Raw genomic sequence first — 12,631 nt, forward strand, 5'->3', positions numbered from 1 at the left:
CACAGTCAAAGTCGGAAAAACTGAGCCCACAAGAACTTGGGTTTTCTTTCAATTTTTCCACATTTGTAATTTTTTTTTTCCAGCTTCCCAGTACACGGCATGTTAAAATAAAAGTTACGAGAAAGTAAAATTTGTTACGCACAAAATAAGCCCTCACAAAGCTCTGTACACGTAAAAATGCTGAATCGGGTCTTCGATGACATCACGGGGAGCAACGATCCTCGGCAAGATGACGGCACCCATGTGCCGTCATTTTTTAAGAGGACTGCAGCGGGAAAACCTTTTAAACCCCTTCAGGACTCAGGGCTGATTGGAAAAATGGGTCCGCATCCTAGAAGCCAAAATAGGCTTATAGCTTTGGAACACTAAGATATACAGGGGATTTTGAGATTGAAGTATAATGTGTCCCAAGAAAACTAATTTGGATGATATATTTTGTGTTGAGTTATGAATAAAAACAAAATATGAAAATAAAGAATTTTTCCAAATTTTTGCCAAAGTTCTAAATTCTCTACTTTTGATGCAGTCATTTTACCCAAATAAATTCATAATTTACATTTCCCAAATGTCTGCTTTATGTTGGCTTCGTTTTTTAACCCCTTCCGTCATTTGACGTAATAGTACTGCATCGCGGGAGGTGCGTTCCCGCAAAATGCAGTACTATTACGTCATGCTTCTTGCACCGGCTCCTGAACGGAGCCGGCGCCAGAAGCTGCAGGTGTCAGCTATATATTATAGCCGAACATCTGCCTCTAACACCCGCGATCGGAGATTTCTCCAATCGCGGGTGTTAACCCCTGACACGCCGCAGTCGCGCTGACCGCGGCGTGCAAGGGGCATTTTAGAAGAATCGGACCCCCCCGCGGCACTTACGGGGGGGGGGGGGGGTCCGCTGCTCCGATCGCAGCCCCGGGACTGCACGATCCTCCTCCGGCTGTAACACACTGAGCATGCGCAGCATGCTCATTGTGTTACATTACACAGTGTAATACATCTGTATTACACTGTGTAATGTGAAGAAGAGCTTGAACAAGTGATCAGTGGATCACTTGTTCAAGCTAACCTGTAAAAGTTAATAAAAAAAAATGTTAAAAACACTACATAAAATCATTTTTTAATAAAAAGAATTAATGAAAGTTAAAGGAAACCTACCATTTCAAATGGTAGGTTTAAGCTGTAAACACCGAGGATGAGCTGGTGCCGGTGCTTATTTTCGTTAGTGTTAAAACCGCGGTATCGCGGTTTTAATACTTTTTAAACTTTATAGCAGAAGCCGCTTCGGCGCTGCACGCCGCGCCGAAGCAGTTTATGCTATAAAGTTTAAAAAGTGTTAAAACCGCGATACCGCGGTTTTAACACTAACGAAACTAAGCACCGGCACCAGCTCATCCTGAGCTGGTGCTCGGTGTTTACAGCTTAAACCTACCATTTGAAATGGTAGGTTTCCTTTAAAGTCCCCTAAACACAAATATTCCCTATACACATGCAATAAAGTGAAAAAAACCACAAAATCGCCAAAAAAAACCCCCACATATTTGGTATCGCCGCGTCCGTACAATAACAACTCAGAAACATTATTGGACCCGCTCGGTGAACGCCGTAAAAACAAAATGCGAAAAACACACCAAAAATGTACATTTTTCATAAAATCTCTACACAAAAACGTTCTAAAAAGTGATCAAAAAAGTTATGTGCGCAGAAATGGTACCACTGAAAAGAACAACTCAACATGTAAAAAATAAGTCCTAAACTAGCACTGTCAACCAAAAAATATTAAAAGTTACGTCTCCAAAAAGATGGTGATGCAAAAACAAATGAGATTTCCTGTATATTAGTTTTTATCCAGTAAAATTGTAAAAATAAATGAAAAACTATATAAATGAGGTATCACCGTAATCGTAATGACCTATAGAATGAAGATAATATAATACTGTTAGTGTACGGTATACGACCCCCCAAAAATACCAAAAGAAAGTAAACCAAAATTGACAATTTTCTTTTCACTCATACATTCAAGACTTAATAAAATCTCATCAATAAGCTAATGACCCACTAAAATAAAGTATTTGTAAAGTGCATCTCATGTCGCAAAAAATAAGCCCTTATATGTCCAAATTGCCAAAAAAATAAAGATTGTATAGCCAATAGAATGTGACAATGCATAATCTGCTCTAAATGGCACAGCTTCCCTTCGATGCCCTGGCGAGTGCCCATACAGCAGGTTACCACCACATATGGGGTATTATTATACACGGAAGAGATTGGGTATCAAATTTTGTGGAGCGATTTGGTATTTTATCTACTGAGAATTTGTACATTTTTTGAAAAACACATTAATTTAGCCAAAAAAATTTTACTTTCAAAATTGCATCCGATTTTGTTTTAACCCCTGTAAAACAATTAAAGGGTTAACAAACATTATAAAAACTGTTTTACGTACGTTGAGGGGTGTAGCTTCTATAATGGGGTTTTCTTTTATTTAGGCCTCTCAAAGTGACTTGAAACCTGAGCAGGTCCCGCAATAGCAGGATTTTGCGTTTTTTATGAAAATGTGAAAAATCGCACCTAACGTTCAAAGGCCCATAACATCCTACAAAAATAACAGTATGCATAAAAAACCATGTCCACATAAATTAGATATTTAGTGAATGTTAGTTATTACGTTTTTTTGCGGTTATGACTATGTATGGAAAAAGTAGAACATTTTGAAGTTCGAAAATCAAGAATTTTTCCAAATTTTCACCAAATATCTGATTTTCTCATAAATAAATGCAAAACATACCACCAAAATTTTTCAACTAACCTGAAGTACAATGTGTCACGAGAAAACAATATTAAAATCACTTCGATATGTTAAAGCGTTCCGAAGTTATAACCACTTATAGTGACACAGGGCAGATTTGAAAAAATGGGCCGTGGCAGGAAGGTGAAAAGTGGCTTCAGCGTTAAGGGGTTAAGATTCCACATATTTTACTAGAATGTTATGAGGCTCAGAATTTGGGTGCAATTGCAGCATTAGTGAAATTAGTATATAAAAACGTACTTTTATTCTAAAATTATAACTAAAATAGTGCTCCACCAGAAGACACAAATGTGTCACAGAAATTCAATTAATAAAAGTAACTCCCTAGCAATACCTCTCAAAGCGGTGACAAGAGGAATTACAATGGACCAGCTCTAGCCACACTTATACTACAAACATATTCTATTGGTTCCCTAGTTCTTAAAAAAAAAACAAAAAAAAAAAAAACACATACCTCTGAAAACATTGTGTGTTTGCGCCAGGATCTTTCAACCAAGTACCAATGACTGAGAAGATAGAAGTCCAACCTCATACAACAGGATGAAGCAGGTCACGCTGATGAAGAGAGACCCCAATCACACCCTATTGCAACCTGGCCCCCAGAATTTTTGGCTCCTGCCCTTACAAGGGCAGTCCCATTTCTGACCCTATTGAGTGCTCTATCCTCGCCCTACGCATTTCATCCTTCTGCAGGTAATCATCAGGGGCTTCATACAGGTATAGCAGCCAAAATAGGGTATCCCATGCAGTCAAAGTAAGACAAAAAGTTTGGTCAGGAGACTAATTCAATATGCATCCAATTCTTAGGACATGGCGAGAGGGAAGCTTTCACTCTCAAATACGAGCTTGTGACTACCACTGCTTTGGGTCTGCTGTGGAGCACCTAATTACCATCATAATTGGCACCTTGAAAGCTGTGACTCCTCCCCACATGTTTACGCCGTCTTACCTCATTGGGCAACGCGTCTCCCATTGTCTTGCCGGGGAACCGGTGATGGGACCAGTGCGCATGCCCCAGGTGACACGTCACTTCCGGGGGAGTGTTGCACGTTATGGGAGCATATCAATTGGTATTACAAGTCCCCTGCACTTTTTTTTGTTTTTGTTGGTAGGGGTCTGACTGCTAAGAACATCAGGCAGCCCCGGGGCACTTGGCAGACCTCGGGGCTGCTCAGAAGTGGATGCGGTAAGCAGCAAGGGGGAACCGATCCATAGGGAGATGACCTTTACATGCCGCGGTCATACTTGCGTTTCACTGATCACATGCTTCAGGACTTCCAATTACAAGGGACAGTCTCTGTATACTGCCCAAAGTATGAAAGCTTGAATGCAGAAGAATTGTGTTTGTGTGAAAGTTTGAATACATAAACAAAGAAAACATTAAACATTTCACAAAAACTTAAGCGTGATCATCGTACGGTTTAGAGTTTTCTGGCTGAATCCCCAGGTGGGCCCCGACAGCTGGCACCATGGGAGGGGCCTCTTTTCGGATCCATCGGAGGCCCCTGCCAGTGGCTGCAACAGTACTCGATGCAGCCGAAGAGGTCAGTGCGATAAGCCCGGTTGCTTTCCGGCGCACTGTAAATGAGATGCGCGGCCATGTCATGACGTCATCGCGTGGCCATGCATCTCTCCCCATCCCATGGCACCAGCGGCAGGATGCGGTGAGGGGAGTACATTTTTTTTTTATTGGCAAAGGGGTGGTGCGGTATATACTGGGTGTAGGCTGTGACCAATGCATTTCGCTCCCTTGCCTTATACTCTATGGGTCAATACATTTTTTCATTTTTTTGTGTTAAAATTAGGGGTCTCTGATTATATTAGAGCAGTGATGGCGAACCTTTTAGATACAGAATGCCCAAACTACAACCAAACCCAAGTTTTATGTCGCAAAGTGCCAACATGGCAATTTAAGCAGTAACCTATTGATCCCTGCTGTATTGCAAGTTTTAATTGTATTGGAATCCTGAGGACACCAATACAATAAAAAGGAGCTGGAGATAAGGGATGCTATATGCTCAATAATTTGGAAAGGATTATATGTATAATAATAATTAGGACATGGTATAAAACGGTATTACCGTATATACTCGTGTATAAGCCGAGTTTTTCAGCACAAAAAAATGTGCTGAAAAACCTCCCCTCGGCTTATACGCGAGTCAATACTTAAGTCAATGGGCTTAAGAAATAATAAACTTATATACTCTCCCTCCGGTGGCCCCAATGTCCGCACGGCTCGTCTTCTGGCTTCCCGGCTCCCCTTCTGTCTTCTGTAAGATCGTGACTTAAGAGGAGCGGGGAAGCCAGAAGACGAGACGAGCATCGGGGGAGCAGCGCTGCACATCGGGACCACCGGAGGGTGAGTATATAAGTTTTTTTTTTTTTTTTTTTTTTTTAATTCTGGGCAGGCTGTATACTACTGGGGGCAGGCTGGGCTGGCTGTATACTGCAGGGAGCAGGCTGTATACTACAGGGGGCAGGCTGGCTATATACTGGGGGAGGGGCTGTGACCAATGCATTTCCCACACTCGGCTTATACTCGAGTCAATAGGTTTTCCCAGTTTTGATGGTAAAATTAGGGGTCTCAGCTTATACTTGGGTCGGCTTATACTCGAGTATATATGGTAGTACATTTTGTATAAAACAATCGATCATGCATCATTGTTATTTTACACATTTTTAGTAGGGGAAATTTATATTTAAAAAAAAATGGAAGGGACATTAAATAGATAATTATTTTAATGAATTAATTTAACAGGGGAACCATATATTATGGACCACACATAGCAGCCACTACTCTAATAAAATAGTAGTCTAGTAGTCTCCCCACATGAATTATGTCCACAGCAGCCCCTCCAAAATGCCCAGCATAGTGGGCCCCCTGATAAAAATGGATCCCAAATGTGACGAGGATACATAACTGGATCTTGCATAAGTGACAGCAAAAAATACAGTATTTAACAAAATCACTCCAACATAAATGTATTACACAAAAGCCGAAAAGGTATAGCATCTCAATTATATAGGCAAACCAGCCATGGACCCCATATCCATTTAAATTATGCATTACAACAAACACTTTTTCTAACTGTATAATGTTAAGTTTATTAACATACACCTCTAGCCCTGGTGCAACAGGGCAAAGCCAGTACACAGCAATGAGCTTCCTAGCCTGATATAGCATTCTACCAATTCCAATAGTTACCCCATCTACTAAATTATCCTGACCTAACAGACAAACCACTGGGGTTGCAGTCAGCATCACTCCACAAACTATAGAAAGTAGGTCTAGTATACCTTTCCAGAACCTTCCTCGGCTTTTGGCATTTCCATAGCATATGCAGTACATGGGCACCTTCCATACAGCACCTTGGCCAGGAGTCTTCTTCACGCAGGCCAACTATGTAACCAATGAGGGGTGTGAAACAGTATGCAATAGGTATAATTGAGATAAACGATGGGCTTCACACTGACAGTGAGAGGACAATAGACAGTGCCTAAGCCCATTGTTCGTCTGTCAGGGTCCCTATTTCCTCCTTCCATCTCTCCTGCGCAGTCAAGGGATATTTCATGGGCTGAGCATCTAAGAGCATACTGTATACTTTAGAGATATACCCCTTCATACCATCCATAACCAGAAGGTCGTCTATCAGTTCATGTGTTACAACATTGATGGGTCCAGCCCTACTCTGGGCCTCCAGGGCGCGTCTTAGTTGCATATATTGGTAGAAGTGTGAAGTAGAATTCTTCTCAAATGCGCAAAGCTTTTAAGGGTTACTTCTGTGCATAATTGGTGTAACCCATATATCTCTTGCCTCCCATCTCTGAAACCCCTCTAGGTGTGCCATCTCTTGTAGCCCGGGATTGTGCCATAATGGTGTGAATCATGTGTTAAAGGAAACCTACCACTTGTAGTGGCAGGTTTCCGATGGCAATACCGAGCACCAGCTCAGGGTGAGCTGGTGTCGGAGCTTATTTTAGTTAGTGTTTTAAACCGCGGTATCGCGGTTTAAAACACTTTTTAAACTTTATAGCCGGCGCAGGCAGGTACGCGCTCGGCGCTTACCGTGCACGCGGCTCTCATTCACTTCCTATGTAGCCGCGTGCACGGTAAGCACCGAGCGCGTACCTGCCTGCGCCGGCTATAAAGTTTAAAAAGTGTTTTAAACCGCGATACCGCGGTTTAAAACACTAACTAAAATAAGCTCCGACACCAGCTCACCCTGAGCTGGTGCTCGGTATTGCCATCGGAAACCTGCCACTACAAGTGGTAGGTTTCCTTTAAGCATATTTTTAGGTGTGGGCCATAGTTTGCATAGCAATATAACAGTATGGATGCAGTCAGGTGGTCTGCCCTGTGACCCCAGTTCCAGCAGATGGAGGTGGTAAACCTCCACTTTATGATACTTTAGCAGTTTTTCAGAGATAGCAGCCCAGCTCCAACACCTGAAAGGCTAAGAAATACAGCCACAGGTTTGGAACCGCCAACCCTCCCTGGTCTAGAGCCCTTTGCAGAATTACCAGCCTAATTCTGGTTGACTTTCTACCCCAGATTAGAGCTCTAAATAGTTTTTGTATTTTGCAAAAAGTCCCAGCTGGTATCCACATCCCAACTGAACCATCTACTGGGGGTGATGCAAATATTTGAGTTGAGGCTTTTTAGGATTTAAGGTCAACCTGACAAAAGCGAAATTTTCTATTTCTACCACAGCGACCTAACCACTGGGGACATCAGTTTTTCCTCAATTTGCACAGATTAAGTATTTTTGTATAGATGTTGAAAGGGACATTGAGCTGGAAGGGAGCCAAAACCAATTCGACAATATGCTGTTAATGTAAAGACAGGTGAGAGGGATCTCAATTCTGTACCTGGTGCCACAAAGGAGAGAGAAAAAAAAAAAAAAAAAAAAAAAAAAAAAAAAATTTGCCATTTTCGGGCTGGGTGACAAAGCTAGGGTGGGGCGAGGAATCACCAAGTCTTATGCAAAGCAGTTGTGAATCAGGTATGGAAAGATACCCACGTCGAAATACATATGGCGAGATCCGCCTTTAACCTCCCACCATCCTAAACCAGCCACCAACGATAGAGTGATTGGACGCGGAGCACCATAAGTCCAAGTTAGCAGGTCAACCGTTTAAGAAGTGGAGACCGTTTATTTACCGATACGTCACTATGCAGGAAAGAGTAAAAATACTAAAGCCTTTTAGGCTTACCCACTGGTATCTGACAGAGCAGCTCAGGGGATACTTTGCTGTACTTTTTTTTTGCTCAACAGCAGCTTTGTACTGCACACCTGTCGCTGAGCTACAAACAGTCAAGGGTTGATCCAGTAAACCCAAATTGTATAACATAGAAAATAAGTTCTGACTGGAGTTCCTGATTCTCTTGCTTCTCCTGTGACCTCAGTTTGCACCATATGTTGCGGTGGATTGCTAGAAGAAATTCACCCGCAGATTGCGTAGAACAGTTTAATACTCAGGATTTATTTAGATTAAAAAAAAAACACAACCATACTCCCAAAAGAGCAATAAAAATGTGCATGAAAAAAAAAAAAAAAAAAAAAAAAAAAAAAAAACTCATGGGACACGAGCTACACATTCTCGCCTGACCCTGGGTTTCGCCTGTACGGCTTCTTCCGGGGGTTGCCAGGGTCCAGTCCCAATTACTCTTTATACCCAACATATGCTGTAATAGTTCAACTTACATTGAAAAACAGACACGTGATGAGGCACAATTACCCCCTAAACTGGATTTGGCCCCCTGCTGTGAGCTGGGTTCGCCTCCCCGGGCGCTCACCGCGTCCCTCAGGGAAAGTCCCAGCTGCAGCCGCTTTTTTCGGACTTTACAAGACATCTACACTTTGCACAAGTTCAGGACTTTTGTACAAGACGCCGGACTTTGCTTAGATTAGGAGTGTTAGGAAACACAGGCTGAATTTATCTGGCAAACACCAGAAAACACTCACTCTTCACTTGATTTGGACTTCTGCAGGGGATTGTGGGTCATGCATACATTATGCACATGGGCCAAACCAGGAAGTGGACTTTTGGCAGGTTCCCTTCCTTATTTTTCCCCCCTTCTGTGTCGGTCTTTCAATAAAGCTTCGGGCAAGTGTTACCCTACCCTCTCCCCTTTTCACCCCACACCCTTTTCCGTGTTTACACTTTGTCATCGCCATAAATGAAATGCAGTATGTGTTTAGTTGGGTTCATTGAGCAAGCAGTGTGCTAGTGTAGTATTTCCATGGCATAGTTGAGGATTATACTCCTGTGTGCTGTCAACACGAAGTATGAATCTTAATTTATTTGCTTGCTTAATTTACCTCCTATACATACTACCTAAATGGAGTTTTAGGGTGTCCCATACTGAGCCTTTGTTTGTTGAGCCTATATTTAGCTCCCAAAACTGTTGCACTCCCTGTTTAATATCAAACTGAGCTTTAAGAATACATATCCAATAAGGATTTAACTTGATTTTGGATTCCTTATTTCAAAATAATCATAACTGGTGCATGGTCAGAGATTGTAATATTTTCATATACCATTTTACAAATCTGGTTAAAGGCGGCAAAGTTAGACAGACTTAAGTCAATACGCGATAATGTCTGATAAGTACGACTCACACAAGAGAAGGCTTTTCGATTACCATACAACTTCCTCCAAAAATGTATCCAGGCTAGTTCCCCACAGAGCCGAGCTAATTTCCTCTTCACAATATTTCCCTGAACCATTGTCTGGGGCAATTTACCATAAATCTGTCTCTTGCTTTATCCATTACCATATTGAAGTCCCCAGTTATTAATAAGGGGCACTGCTCCCTGCATTCTACAAATTCCAAACGGGAATAAATCACTTCTAGTGAAGCAGGAGGTAAGTAGACAAAAGCGAGGATAACTTCAAGGCCCTTTAATATTCCATACAAAAAAAAAAAATTGCCACCTTTATCCACCCAGGATTTCTACACCTCAAAATCGATATCTCAATTATTACTGATACTCCTCTCGAAAAGTGGTACCAAAGTTTCTCTTCAATCGGTACACATTTTCTGGTACCAGGTGAGTCTCAAGAAGACAGATAATGGCTGGGAGATGTTTACTAATTATAATCAAACATTTGAAAGCGTATTGTTCGGTCACTAATCACTCTGATATTCAAGTTTAAAATTCTGGTTTCCATATTATTCCCCCAACTACTCATTGACCCGTCTCTTCCACTTTTTCAACAGGTCTCCTACACCTCCTGGTGCCACCCTCACCTCCACCTATCTTACCTTATATAATTTTAACAGTTTACATAAATTAATACCCGCCTCAGGACAATGTCACTAACGCCACTCTGCTATAATCCCTGTTGATCCAGCCAATTAGCTGCATCCATTGAGGAATTAAAGAACCATATTTTCTCCAGGTAAATATGCAATTTAGCTGGAAACAAAAAGTGCATATTTATGTTCAAACAACATTTATTAATGACGTGGCAGCAGACTGTGAAATTATATTGAGGTAGAGATCGTAAAGTACCGGCTGCGGGGGTCCGCCCATCCTTTTTAATGATAGAACAAGACAAAAAATACGAACAGGGGGTAGACAGTACAAGACATAGACGAGAAGGGGATAACTGGGCGGGGAGAGGGGGAGGGGTCCGGGATGACTTCTGTGTCATGTTTTGGCTGCACACTACAAGCGTATTGCCCATTTGCAATGCAAGGGTCCTAAAAGGTTACAAATTCAAGTAGAGACCTTATTATACTAAGCAGAGAGATCCTGAAAGGCCGGGGTTAGCTGGAATTCCTCCCAAGGGATCCACACAGTGGTTGTCTTACTTGGGTCAGGCATGTCCTCGGCCACCAGCTCCTCCATCCTCCGTATGTAGCGAAGCTCCTGTATCCACTCTACAACCGTGGGTGGATGAGGGCTCTTCCAGTGTGGAGGGATCACGGTCCTTGCCGCCGTGAGAAATTGGCGAGTCCTTTTTTGATGGAGGAGATGGTGCCCAGTAGCACGGAAAGGAGGGCGACCTGTGGGCTAAATTGTATAGTCTTACCAGACACTCTGCTATAGGTGTCTAACACCATCCGCCAGAAGTCCTGTATTATCGAGCAGCTCCACCATATGTGAAGAATGGATCCCACCTCCGCACCGCACCTCCAGCAGAGCTCCGAGACTCCAGGGTAGATCCTATGGAGCGTGAGGAGGCACCTGTAAAAGTGCATATTTAATGCTTCCTTCAAGTAACCTTATCTTAACCCCTTTGAAACTAGCTCTTTGTTGTTAAGTTTCTCTAGAGTAATCCGGGTATATAGCGATTTTGGCCCCGTCAAAGATCGAATCTTTCATTTCATGAAAAATCCCGGTCTTGGGAGCATATCAATTTTGCCAAAATGGCTCTCGGGAGAGAACCCGGTGGGCGCTTCTTAAAGGGGATCCTAAGAGCGGTTCCCATCCCCCAATTTGAAAAACCTTCCTGACAAAAAGTATCCTGCAGCCATTTTGTAATTCTACTAAACATTTCCTTATCAGCTTCCCCTTACGGGAGACCCAAAGTTCTAATATTAGATCGCCTCGACCTATCCTCAAGGTCGGTAAGCTTGTCTTGTAATCTTATCTGTTTTTTTTTGGTTGTATCCATTATCTTTCTAATATTTATTTTCCTTCTCCATATCTCTACAGGTACTTTCCATCCCCTTTGTTTTTTCCTATATTTTGTTCATTTCATCCCAGAATACCATTAAGTCACCCTGTATAGATCCCAATTGGGTATTTAAGACAAAAGTAGATGAATCTAAACTGGCCATAGAAAAATTTGTTTCTTTGACAGCCAAAAGAATTTCTGCCAATGTTTCCTTTAATTCACCTGGGGGATCCTCATTCTGCAATGGCAAAAGTCTAGAGCCTTCTTCTGTCTGGTCTTGGCCGTTGAGGCTTTCCAGATCTTATCTTTGCCCCCCGCCTGACTTCCTTTCTATAATGGTTCCTAAGAATATACAAAAAGAGACCTAAAAGACAAGCCTTTACAGTGTCTAATAGAACTCAATTTAGGATAGTATGGGTGATCGATGGAATACCAACCAACATCCAAAGCTTCTGACTAAAAAAACAATACCCCAGAACTGTGCACACAGTAAATCAATCTAATAATGCAATTAATTCTGGTTCTTAGTAGTACAGTGGCACAATCAATAAATTTCCAACCTGCTCATAAAGTTTGCGTATTGGGCATGTATTCAGTGGTTCAAGCATAAATTGGACAGAATCAAAACACACTTAACAAAAACCACAATTCATTGCAGGGGGCAAAGAAAAGCACGAATAGTATAATAAAACAAAATCAGTTTAATCACCATGTAGTGATATAGACAGATTAAATAAATAATAAAGCAGTTTGTAAGACTTATTACAATACATGTAGATCAACTGTCGCAGTTTCGCTTACCCCAATAAAGAAATGACCTTTCCTCGTAAAAAACAGCAAAGTGTTATAGCCAATGATTATAACAACCCCAACAATATTTTTCTAAGAGGAAAGCAGTGCAACATTGATCTACTTAGTCACTGGTTCGTTCTATATCAGGGTCAACAACTCAGATGTACTATTAAACTATAAAGCAAATAGCAGACTTTTACTTTAAGGGTGCTATTTCCGACACCCTTTTCCAAACTCTTTTGAAGAAAGTCTAGAATCTTACAGATGTTTGGCGTGTTCTCTGGAGAGAAGGTGCTCTGATCCTTAAGAAATCCCAAAAAAGTCTTCCAAACCCATAAATAAGATTCTTGATGTTATTTTCTTCCTACTCTGGAGCAAAAGCAGAGATCACTGGCTCTAAAAGTC

The 12,631-nt window shown here is 41.7% G+C and overlaps 1 protein-coding gene across 14 annotated transcripts in view; it reads right to left on the reverse strand.

The window, feature by feature from the left end:
• The window catches only part of NCOA3 (nuclear receptor coactivator 3), a 393,748-nt gene that overhangs the window by 355,109 nt on the left and 26,008 nt on the right, over window positions 1–12,631 (reverse strand). Inside the window, exon 1 of one of the 14 annotated variants that reach the window (XM_072110542.1) lies at window positions 10,847–10,921. The exons of the other annotated variants lie outside the window; for them this stretch is intronic. The gene's annotated coding sequence lies outside the window, so the exon portion shown is untranslated. Of the gene's footprint in view, window positions 1–10,846; window positions 10,922–12,631 lie in introns of those variants that run through there. 14 annotated transcript variants of the gene reach the window in all.

This window comes from Engystomops pustulosus, chromosome 6 (genome assembly GCF_040894005.1).
Source record: "Engystomops pustulosus chromosome 6, aEngPut4.maternal, whole genome shotgun sequence".
NCBI classification, from domain to species: domain Eukaryota; kingdom Metazoa; phylum Chordata; class Amphibia; order Anura; family Leptodactylidae; genus Engystomops; species Engystomops pustulosus.